Source organism: Aethalodelphis obliquidens, unplaced genomic scaffold, assembly GCF_003676395.1.
Source record: "Aethalodelphis obliquidens isolate GAN/ISIS:26980383/991018 unplaced genomic scaffold, ASM367639v1 scaffold18, whole genome shotgun sequence".
In the NCBI taxonomy this organism is placed as follows: Eukaryota; Metazoa; Chordata; class Mammalia; order Artiodactyla; family Delphinidae; genus Aethalodelphis; species Aethalodelphis obliquidens.
In genome coordinates this window covers 23,558,602-23,569,581 of record NW_020837962.1, presented here as the reverse complement: position 1 = coordinate 23,569,581, position 10,980 = coordinate 23,558,602, and the positions used below count along the sequence as shown (strand labels likewise).

Below are 10,980 nucleotides of genomic sequence, written 5' to 3'. Positions count from 1 at the left end.
CCTAACACATCAGTGTAATTTTCTGAGACATTGTAGCTTTCATCTCTAGATGTTTCCTCACACATATGCACTGATCAGTACTCAGCTAAAAACCCAAGTGGAACCTTCTGCTTATTTCTTGAGTTCTTTCTATATTCAGTTCTCTTCTCTCTGGTTCTGTGTCCAATGAACTTTGATTGCATTGGTCTCCCAAGACTGTCTTCTCTGTTTTCACAGCACAGAGCCTACTGGTCTCATCCTGTGTACCCCTTCCATGCACCATGGAGTGGAAACTCTCCAGGTAGTTAGCTGGGAAAATTGTAGGTCTGGCCATGTTTGTTTCCTGTCTTTTGAGGATCCCTGTTCATTTATTGCCTAATACTCAGTTTCTTGACATATGTTTCATATATTTTGTCTGTTTTCTGGTGGTTTCAGGTGGTAGCATAAATCTGGCCCTGATTACTCCAGCTTGGCCAGAAATGGAAGTCCAAATCATTTAGTTTTAATTTCCTTTCAGGCAGGTCAGTTTTGGGAATGTGGCCTCAACATGTGAAACAGTGAAACTTAAATGTGTGTTTGAAAACTTATCTTTGGAGAAAATGATTATACATAGTCAATATATAATGGCACCATTTGTGGAAAACTTTTATTATTTAATATACTTATATAAATATTTCAGCATACACATATATCCATGCATATATACATGTTTGGGAGAATCATTGAAAAAAATACCCACAATCCTTTACCCTTCCACTCCTTTACAATATGACTTTACAGTTCCTTCCATCAGGAAGAGTCTATATCCCCACGTATTGAATCAGAGTCAGATTTCTTATTTGTTTGGACAATAGAATGTGGTAAAAGTGACAGTGAAGCAAGTTCTGCACCTAAGCTTCGAGAGACCTTGCATAATTCTGCTCTCTCTAGGAGAGCTGCATGAGAGAGAGGCCTAGATTGGCTTGCTGGAAGGTAAGAGACCATGTGAAGCAGAAATCAACCATGAGGCTGAGACTTCCTAGACCAGGGAGTCCTCAGATAGACTCCAACTGACTATAGGAACATGGGTAAGCCCAACTATGATCGGCCAATCCCTGCCAAATCAGCAGAAATACACAGTTGATCCAGAGAATTGTGAGCTAATTGACGATATCTATTTTAAGCCACTATATTTTGGGGTGGTTCGTTAAGCATCTATAGCCAAGTGAATTAGTATATTTATAAATAGATACATACATTGCTAGATTCCAATCAACTTTAGCCATCATTAAATACCTCTGTCCAGGTAATTAGTGTAGCATATCCACACTATTTTGGTTAAATTCTAAATCTTTAGTATAGGGGTTAAGTTTCACCACCTTGAATAAAATTTTAAGTGCTTTTCCTAACACAAACTAGTGCCCTTTTAAAGTGGTGTGTAAGGATTCTGAACATGATTTTTTTACCATCCACCCTATAGGTACAGTTTGCTTAAAAATAAATTGGATATATGAGGATACTGACAGTTAAAGAGTTCCTTTAAATTTTTCTCATGTTTCATAAAAATTTGCCATTAAATTCCTGCCTTCCAGCTGCAGTTTCTTTGCTTTAAACATTTTTACATTCAGGTTTTGTTATAAATACTTCATTTTGAGAAGACATCAAATTCAATTTGCATAAATTGCTCAGAAACATATCTGTTAAGAAGCCACAGTAGTTCAAGGGCAAAACTGGAATACTCTTGACAGAAATGTGAAATCACTGGGCTGATGGTACGTGCTGGATTATGAACTGGGGTCCTGACAACATGTCTTCCATCCATGAGAAGCCTTTCCAAGGAGAATGACCCTGGCAATAACAGAGAATGAACCTCGTTTGCATACCTGGTAAGCTGGTGGGTTTTCTGCAAAAAGGCTGCTTCATCAAATGTTTAATTGAACAGAACATTTGGGGTGAGACAGATTTTTTTTAATTAGAGAAAACTATGCCTGATCAATTTATCTACTACTTTTAGAAAATAAAAAGGCAAGAAAGCATTTGGTAATAGGATTTGCTTGAAGTATTAAAAACCTTTAAAAGAATAATGGTTACCCTTTAGGTGGTACTAACTGGGAAGGCACAGGGGACACGTCTGTCAGGAGGGCTGGAAATATTGTAGATCTTGTTCTGGGGATGGTGGTTGCAAAGGTGTATGCATATGTATAAATCAATTTAGACTTAAGATCATTGAATTTACTATATGCCTGTTATTCTCAAAAAAAATTTTTTTAAAACGGGGTGAGTTCAAAAAACTAGGGTGTTTTTTCCAGGACTACCTGCCCTGGAAAGGTATTTGAATGTTCACAAGGTACCTATCACATTTTATGTTTTTAAAAAGGCTGTCATTTAGAAAGATAATGTCAAACAGGTATTATGTTTATGATTAGTAAGGGTACTAAAATCAAGCAAGATGCTTTGAAAGTTGAAAAAGGCAGTTTTAGTAACAAATGGAAGAATGAACAAAGCATGTATTAAATGATAAAATCCTAACTTGTTATCTTTAAGTAGTACCAGTAAGTATACAATAGCTTAAATTATGAGTAAATTCATCCTTGTAGGGAATCATTAATGAGAACTTGGGATTCAGGAATTATTGCTTAATGTTTTAGGTTGACCCCATATGGGACAGTTATATTTTCCAACTAAATATTCCCTATTGCTATGATCAGAGGAAGTCTATACAAAAGGCCAGCAAACTATGCCCCACAAACCAAATGTAGGATGTCACTTGTTTGTGTCCCCCCTAAATTCTTACGTTGAACCCTAACCCTCAAAGGTAATGTATTAAGATATGGTATCTTTGGGAGGCAATGAGATCATCTGGGCAGAGCCCTCAGGAATGAGATTAGTGCTCATATAAACAAAGCTCCAGAGAGATCCCTTGTCCCTTCCACTGTGTGAGGACATAGTGAGAAGGTACCAGCTGGGAACCAGGAAGGGGGCTCTAACCAAAATGCGACCATGCTGGCACCTTGATCTCAGTCTTCCAGCCTCCAAAACTGTGAGAAATAAATGTCTGTTGTTTATAAGCTATTCAGTCTGTGATATTTTGTTATGGTGGCCCAAAGGCACTGAGACACAACTTACTTTTTAAATAAAGTTTTATTGTAACACAGCTACACTTCATTCATTTAGTCTGCTTTCACGCTACAAGAGCCATGTTGTGTGGTTGTGTCAGAGACCACATGGCCTACAAAGCTTGAAATAGTTACTGTAGCCCTGGTCTATAAGAAGAATCACCTGTAATTACTATGCCCTAATAATACTTATTGTTCATGGATGGTACAATGCAGGGTATAATGTTCATACCGTGATGTAGGCACTTACATGGAAGGAAAGTGGCCTCACAAATATCTTTCTTTGTATTGATTTCTTACAGCAATTCTGTGATATGTCAGTTTCCTGTCTTAGTAGATTAAACAAATGTGTATTAGAAAAGGTGAATAACCAATAACTTTCCTAAGCTCTCCTGTCTAAGAAGTGGCTAAATCTAAACTTGAACTTGTATCTGCCTCACCCTTTCTAGTACACCCTGATGCTTCCAATTCAGATTTGCAAAGTATGAAATCTTAGACCTGGAGGGGGTGAGTTTGGAAATTCTGTTTAGGTGCTAACACCAGTGATATTCAATAAAGGGCAACAAATAGGGCTGGGAAACCAAGACTTGAGGAAATATACAAAAGGTGAGCTATTTTCTGAGTCTCTTGTCAGAGCCACTGGGGTTGGGTTTTTCTGGGAGGGAATTGACATTTTCTTAATCAATTTTCCTGGTAATCAATCACCCATGTAAAGCCTTTTACTCTCCCTTTCCACTGTGTATAAAATCTGTAAGAAGTAACATTTCATTCTCTTTTAATCATAAGTTCATGAAAGGTTAATGCACACCTGGGTCTTTTGTTTTTGCTTTGTGTAAATTTTTTCTTTTCTACATGCAAGTGGATCATTTTGTTTTGAGTAACATTTATTTCTCTGATCTTCTCTTCCTCTGACATAAATGTTGGTCAGTTTAAGTGATATTGGGGAGCATGGAATCATGGAGAGAATGGGAGGAGAGCTGAGTTTCATTTAGAACAATACCAACCCCTGGCTCTTTGAGGGATGAAGGGGCAGACGAGGCTTTAGGAAGATCCCAGGCCTTCTGTTCTCTCACAGAAGTTGGCCTTTGGCTTCTCTGCAGGTGCCAGACATGTAGTGGTGGCCCAGCACATGGGTTTTGCACATGGCTGAGGCAGAGAAACTCCTATAACTGCCTGCACAGAACCTTATTTTATTGTTTTCTAACTAAAGGAAACAATATCTAACATTTTACTATTTTGAAAGACTCTGACAGTCTGGGCCCTGACCACACCAATTCAAGGTCCAGTTAAATAATTTCAGTTTATAAGAAGTTAACCAGCCTATTTCTAGAGTTTGTTGAACTCTGCCCCTGAAATAGAGGGGTGAATCTTGGGGAAAGAATGAAAACTTAGCAAGGTAGATTGTGTTTATTTCCTAGGACTGCTATAACAAATGACCATAACCTTGGTGGCTTAAAACTACAGAAATGTATTCTGTCACAGTTCTGGAGGCCAGAGGTATGAGATCAAGATGTTGGCTGGGCCGTCTCCCTTCAGGGGTTCTAGGAGAGATTCTATTCCTTGTCTCTTCTAGTTTCTAGTGTTGTTGGCATTCCTTGGTTTGAGGCCACATCACTCCAATCTCTGCCTCTGGGGTCACATTGCCTCCTCTTTTGTGTGTTTTCTCCTCTGTGTGTCTGTCTCAAAACTCTCTCTTATGGAGATACATGTGATTACATTTAGGGTCCACCCAGATAATGAAGCATAAGCTAACCCTCTCAAGAGCTTTAGTATAATCACATCTTCTGCCATATAACTAGGTTCTAGGGAATTAGGACACAGACCTCTCTTTTTTGGGGATCACCATTCAGCCCATTATGCAGATTTTAAAGAAGGATGTAAGAGAACCGTCCTCTCTCTAAAAATCAAAATTAGTTTGTTTGGCTGTGACTCTAGAACTTAGAGAAGGCTGAAATGGGCTTGGTAAGTGTAGACAGTAAGAAGCCTGTGGCCAGCCACATTGAGATTTTAGATGGAGCTACGCTTGTGTTGCTGCCATCAGTTCATCTGTGGTCATGCACAAACTTAAGGGACACCTTGTTAAAAGTTAAGCTTGGCCTCTGGTATGTTCCAAGGAATCAGAATAGGGCCAGGACTTCCCTGGTGGCACAGTGGTTGAGAGTCCGCCTGCCAATGCAGGGGACACGAGTTCATGCCCGGGTCCGGGAAGATCCCACGTGCCGCAGAGCGGCTGGGCCCGTGAGCCATGGCCGCTGAGCCTGCGCGTCCGGAGCCTGTGCTCTGCAACGAGAGAGGCCACAACAGTGAGAGGCCCGCATACCGCCAAAAAAAAAGAATAGGGCCGATGTACACACTTGGACAAAGAGATATGGGGGTGACTGTTTCTCAGACTTCCAGGGGTAGCCTCAACCAGCAGAGGGGGCTGATATTAGAGCATAGGGTTATTCTAAGAGAAATTTTGGGCAAAGAGAAAATTGCTAGATGGTACATGAGGAAGGCAGGGAGCAGGAACATAAAGGCTCTGAGTGCCCATCACACAATGCCACGGAAAGCTTCCAGAAGCAGCCAGGGAGCCTTTTGAGGCTAAGGGAGAGTGTAGTCTCTTCCCACCAACATCCCAGCAGGTGGATGGGCTCAGGCCATGATAATCCTCATGGCCTTCCTCATAAGCCATTGAGTTATGATTCATAAAGTAAGTCTAAGAAATATTGCTATTTGGGGATGGAGGGATGACTTCCTATGCCAGGCAAATTTCACCTTTGGCTCACTTCAACTAAAATATGTTGAATACATCAAAGTATTACTATTACCAGAGAAAGGTGGCTTATTATTTGAAATAAGGTAGCTTAATTTTTCATTTATCTATGTAATTTGTTATATGTCATTGGATCAGCTATACATGTTCTATTTCCTTTTTGAAAAAAAACATGGAATTTCACAGTTGAGAACAGTAGGCTCAGAGAACACGGGCATCTCGTATTGGTATTAATCCAGACCTACTCCAGGGCTGTCAAATGCAAGAATTGAATGGTAAAGCGAGGGGGAAATTGAAACAGAAAGAAGCCAAACTCCTTTTGTAAAATTTAAGAAGGATGAAAAGGCAATTTGAATAGAGAATTGACGCTGGCGAATAATTTGGCAAGATGTATTGGCTTCTTCAAGGCGTGGAGTTTACAGGCAGATTAAATTCAGCAGACAGGAAATGGGCAGGAAGTGGATGTAAAGCACAAGACAATGGGGTCCTTTGTTCAACTATCACCATGATGTGATTTTTTAGGTTTATATGTCATTATTGAAGAAAAAGTGATGCAAGTTGGCAGTAGAGTATCCCAATATTTTCCATATCCAAAATGTCAACAGTAGTTGGGAAACAGCAATTTCAGTCACAGATCTCATGGACACTACTGTAAATAGGAGGAAATTTGAAAATATATTGCATAGTGTAAATCTGTGTCTCTGAATTAACCCGAGTATAAGAATCCAAAAATTGGTACTTATATTAAAAGTGTCCAAGTTAATGTGTGCTCTTGTATGTAAATAGCCAGGGAATGTTATTTATATTTGGAGGGGGTGATGATGGGGAAATTCCTTGCATGTTCTGGATGTTGAGAATTATACTTCCATACCCACCCTTGGCAGAGTTCATGCAAACATCCCCTAGCAACCTGGGTGACAATAATTCAGAATAACAAGGGAAAGGCTGGACAAAAGAATTACCATTTATTGATCAACTGTTATTTGCCAGCCATGTGCTACGAACTTTCAGGTATAATGTTTAATTTACTTTTCTCAATATTAATAATTAGGGATGGTCATGTCATATTTTCTTATATCAAGATATAAGGAGAAGAAAAACTCAAAAGAGGTCAGACAATCAGTAGATAAATTTGAGTCTTATTGACTTTACGGATCCTTTCAATAACATGATATTACCTCTGAAACCAATAGAACACTTACTAGTTGAGTAAATGAATAAGATTTTAATTTAAGATGATTGGTTTCTTACAAATATTCTTAAACTGCTCTCCTGCAAACTCCTCAAGGTGATAAACCTGCAAGGATGTCCTTATTCTCAGCTGGCTGTTAGCTTATCACTCTGGGTGTCATTGTTAATCAGTTAAATCACTGGTGTCCATGTGTCATTAATTATGCAATCCTAGAAGTAAAAAATTTGTTATCATGTACCTATACTTACATGTGTATACTATAAGTATACTTACATATTTATAAATTAAATATATGACCTGCTACAGTAAGATAGATTGTACATTATAAAGCTCAAACAAACTAGAAATGTAAAAACTGAAAAAAGATGATATAAATATTTAAACCATTATTTTATATTTGCTATGCTGTTTTATTATGTATTGCTGCTATCATTATATATTATTTGTTTTAGTTATGAATAATGAACACATTAAAATATTTCTAGTAATAATGAGATTGAATATTCCTCATTATTTTAAAAATCTTAGCTTAAAACTTGTAATAGCACAATTTTAAAGTTTTAGGCTCAATTCTGTGTATAATTTTATTTATACAGATACATTTTTGAACACTTTTTGAAGTATGCCATCCACTAAGTGAATAAATCGTATGAGTCAATGAATTATCACAAAATAAACATACCCAGGCCCCAAAATAGAGCAATCCCACATCCCATAAGCTACTTTTTGACCCTTCAGTAGAGTAACTATGCCTTCAGTCTCTCATAAAGGGATATCTGTGTTTTCAACCTTTATATAAAGAGAGAATACAGCATGTTCTCGTTTGTGAGTAGTTTCTTTTCTTCAAATTTATGTTTATCTGATTCATCCAATTTGTTGCAAGAAATGATAGGTCATTTGTCTTCATTCATAGGCAGTGCTTGCTTATATGGATATAACTCAAATTATTTATTCATTTTAATGTCAATAGGCATTTGGCTCACTTCAAATTCGGGATAATGACATAATGCTGCTATAACCATTTTTTAACATATCTTTTGTTGCATACACGTCTTCATTTCTGTTGAGTTCTAGGAGTATGATTGCTGGGTTATATGGTAAATATAGGTTGAATTTTATAAGAAATTGTCAAACAGTTTTCCAAAGTGGTTGTATGATCTTACATTTCTACCAGCAATGTGTGAAAGACCCAGTTGCTCCATATATGTACCAACACTTGGTATTGTTATTCTGGATAATTTTAGGCAATCTGGTGTGTAATAAAAAATATTTTGGTGTGGTTTTAATTTGTATTTCTACACTGACTAGTGAAGTTGTGCATTTCTTCATATGTTTATTGGCCCTTTGCATAATCTCTTTTTGTGAAATAACCATGCAGAAATTTTGTCCATTTTTCCATTGTATTATTTGTTTATTTGTTAAATTGATTTGTAAGAATGTTTATGTTTTCTAAATGTAAGTGCTTTGTGGATACAAGTTATTTATTTTGCAAAAATCTTTACCCATCCTCTGACTTGCCTTTTTATTCTCTTAGTTATATGTTTTGATGAACAGAAGTTTCTAATTTTAATTAATTCCCATTTCATCCATCTATTTCTTTGTGGTTAGTGATAATTAAGTCCTATTTACTCATCTCTTTTTTCATAGTTAGTGCTAAAAGCTTACAATGTCTTCTCCCAGCCCAGCCACATGAAGGCATTTTCCTATATTACATCCCAGAAGCTTTATTAGTTACCATTTATATTTTGTTCTACCATCATGATCAGCCTGGAATTGATTTTCTGTAGATGATAATAGGGGAAAATTTGCATTTTTCTATATAGATGTTCAACTGACTCAGAACCACTAATTGAAAAACTATCCTTTAGCTGTGATTCTACTGTGCCATTTTTGTCATCAATCAACTATCATGAACGGGTCTGGTTTTGGACTCTAAATTCTGTTACACTGATCTATTCATCCGTCCCTCAGACAATCCCACTTTGATTTATTTACCGAGGTTTTATCGTGATAATAGGTAGTACAAGTCATCATATCCAGGAGTCTGATCTTCCAGACTGTTGGGCTCTCTAGTCCCTATTCATATGTAAATTTTAGTATTAGCTTGTTAATTTCCCCTAAAAATATCACAGCTTTTAAAGAGATCTTTAGATTAATTTCATTGGACCTATAGATTAATTTGAGGAGTATTAACATCTTAAATATGTTGAAATTTTCAGTTTAAGGAAATAGTCAATCTTTCCATTTTTGAAGGATTTCTTTGGTTTCTTTAGTTGTTGTTGTTTTCTGTAGAGGTTTTAAAAACCCTTCATTAAATTTTTAATAGGTGTTTGATTTTTTAAATGCTATTAAAAGGGGTATCCTTTTTTTAACTGATTAAATTTCAACATTTATTAGCACTTCAGTAAAAATATCTGTGCTTTTCAACAACACAAAAAGTATATGCTAAGTGAATAAAACCTTAAATACATCAAGGAATATGAACAGCACTCACAGCATCAATCTCATGATCTCCTCCATCACAGAGAGGAAGCTAATATAGCAGGAATTATATGGAATCTTCAATGTCTAAGTCAAAGATATCAATTAGGGCTTCCCTGGTGGCGCAGTGGTTGAGAGTCCGCCTGCCGACGCAGGGGACACGGGTTTGTGCCCCGGTCCGGGAAGATCCCACATGCCGCGGAGCAGCTGGGCCCGTGAGCCATGGCCGCTGAGCCTGCGCGTCCAGAGCCTGTGCTCCACAATGGGAGAGGCCACAACAGTGAGAGGCCTGCGTACTGAAAAAAAAAAAAAAAAAAGAGTTATCAATTAAAATTGCTTTCTAATTGTTTCTTGTTGGAAAATAGGATTTAAATGATCCTCTAAATTAATCTTGTATACAGTGACCTTTTTATTTTTAATACAAATAGTCTTTATTTTGGATTTTCTACATACACAATCATTTCATTTACAAATAATGACAACTTTATTCCTTCATGTCATATTATTTCACCTTTTATTTATTATTCTTTCTTTACTGCAGTGGCTAGGCCTCCACTACAATAATGATTAGAAGTTATAATAGCATAGTAGCGTCGGAGAGAAAGAAACTTTTCTCTACCCTCCTAGGTTCTTCTGGCTGATCTAAGAATTAAATTGGCATGAGACAGATTAACAGAAAAAAATCAAATAAAATTTTAATAACATGTATACACGGGAGAGACCCAGGAGAACTGAGTAACTCACTTCAGGTGAAAATGGCTGAAGCCCTCAGTTTATTTATTATTTTTTATTGAAGTATAGTTGATTTACAGTGTTGTGTTAATTACTGCTGTACAGCAGAGTGATTCAATTATATATATGTATACATTCTTTTTTTTAAATATTCTTTTTCATTATGGTTTATCATAGGATATTGAATATAGTTCTCTGTGCTATACAGTAGGACACTGTTTATGAAGCCCTCACTTTAAATACCACCCTCAGCTAAAGACAAAAGAGGGTGTTGAGGGTGGGGACAGTCAGTTCTGGATGGTGACCAGGAAGAGCATAGTAAACAGGGGTAAGGTCGTTATGCAGATTTAAGTCTTTGTCTTCTCCATCTAGAGATTTTGAGGATGATCTTCCTCTCCCTGGTACATCCAGGGAGACATCCTTACAAATGGAGATTTCCCTTATAAATGCAATTGTTTCTTACAAAAGAATAACTTCTACTCAGTTTTCAGAGTTTTTCCCATGTCTTCTGTTTCCTAGGAAATAACCAGCTTAAGATAATGAATTTGCCAGAGAGACCTATTTGGGGGTGGCGAATCCTCCTCCCCTACAGCAGGTATCTGTATCCCCTTCCCAATATCATAGGAAAACAGCTTGTTTACACTCCCTTTATCAGATTAAAAGACTTCACTTCTATCCCTAGTTGCCAATGATTTTTTTATTGTGAATATTGAGTTTTATCGAATGCTTTATCTTTTATTCCCTCC

General features: G+C 37.1%; 1 long non-coding RNA gene across 1 annotated transcript in view; it reads left to right on the top strand.

Annotated features, from left to right (window-relative positions):
• Positions 1 to 1,666: 1,666 nt before the first annotated feature.
• The window catches only part of LOC113626492 (uncharacterized), a 142,181-nt gene continuing 132,867 nt past the window's right edge, over positions 1,667 to 10,980 (top strand). The window contains exons 1-2 of the long non-coding RNA XR_003435173.1: positions 1,667 to 1,844; positions 10,754 to 10,829. This is a non-coding gene — a long non-coding RNA (uncharacterized LOC113626492). The remainder of the gene's footprint in view (positions 1,845 to 10,753; positions 10,830 to 10,980) is intronic.